At 46.9% G+C, this 1189-nt stretch overlaps 1 pseudogene; it reads right to left on the bottom strand.

Moving 5' to 3' along the window:
- Positions 1-323: 323 nt before the first annotated feature.
- On the bottom strand, positions 324-955 carry LOC105526249 (annotated as a pseudogene).
- Positions 956-1189: the final 234 nt, after the last annotated feature.

Here is a 1189-nt window from a genome sequence, read left to right as displayed (position 1 = left end):
AAGATGGAGTCTCGCTCTGTCGCCCAGGCTGGAGTGCAGTGGCACAATCTCCGCTCACTGCAAGCTCTGCCTCCTGGGTTCACGCCATTCTCTTGCCTCAGCCTCCCGAGTAGCTGGGACTACAGGTGTCTGCCACCACACCCGGCTAATTTTTTTGTATTTTTAGTAGAGATGGGGTTTCACTGTGTTAGCTGGGATGGTCTCGATCTCCTGACCTCATGATCCGCCCGCCTTGGCCTCCCAAAGTGCTGGGATTATAGGTGTGAGCCACCGCGCCCGGCTGAATGTTTTATAGACAAGAAAAAAACTGTGCTAGAACCAACTTATCCATCATCATCTTCTTCTTCATCTTCATCCTCTTAATCTTCCTCTTCCTCATCCTCTTCATCTTCCTCCTCTTCCTTTTTCTTGCCTTTCTCAGCCTTGGCAACTCCCTCTTTCACTGCATCAGGTTTTCCTTTAGCTTGGTGTGCAGCAATATCCTTTTCATATTTTTCCTTCAGGTTCACAGCCTTCTTTTCCTAAGGATGCTTGTCATCTGCAGCTGTGTCATTCCACAGCTTTCCCAGCATCTTCACAACACCACCAATGGATAGGACAGGATGGAAGTTCTCCTTTGATTTTTTAGTGATACTCAGAACACAACAAGAAAAAGGCCAAAGGAGGCCTCTTGGGTGCACTGGGATCCTTGAAGTTCTTTTTTGTCTCCCTTTTAGGAGGGATACAGGTTTTCATTTTTCTTTCATAACAGGCCTCGTCCGCCTCTGCCATATCTTCACGTTTTTTTTTCTCTTTAGCAGACGTGGTCTTCCACCTCTCTGAGCATGTCTTAGATAACTCTGAGAAATTGACCGAAGCATCTTTGTTGTGCTTCTTGTGCTGCTCCTGACAAGTTTGCACAAGAATGCTGTGAAGACATTTTGCCTCTCAGCTTCTTAGGATCTCTTTTGCCCATGTTTCATTATTTTTCCTCAGCAAGACACAGAGTTGCCCTGTGCCAGTCCAGCTTTCACTTGCCCCGGTGCTGTCTCTATGGAGCTCAGTGTACTGCAATGACGGTGAGAGTGAGAGCCAGACACAGCCTCCCTGGAAGCGTTTCTTGAATGCTGAATAATTAATAGTACACCATGCAGCAGAGAACTAGGGGACAGGTTCCCAGGGAAGATTGTGTCCTCTTTAAATTTACAAC

Source organism: Colobus angolensis, unplaced genomic scaffold (genome assembly GCF_000951035.1).
Source record: "Colobus angolensis palliatus isolate OR3802 unplaced genomic scaffold, Cang.pa_1.0 Scaffold58, whole genome shotgun sequence".
In the NCBI taxonomy this organism is placed as follows: Eukaryota; Metazoa; Chordata; class Mammalia; order Primates; family Cercopithecidae; genus Colobus; species Colobus angolensis.
Note: the sequence above shows the minus strand (reverse complement) of the source record. Positions and strands in the feature narration are given on the sequence as shown.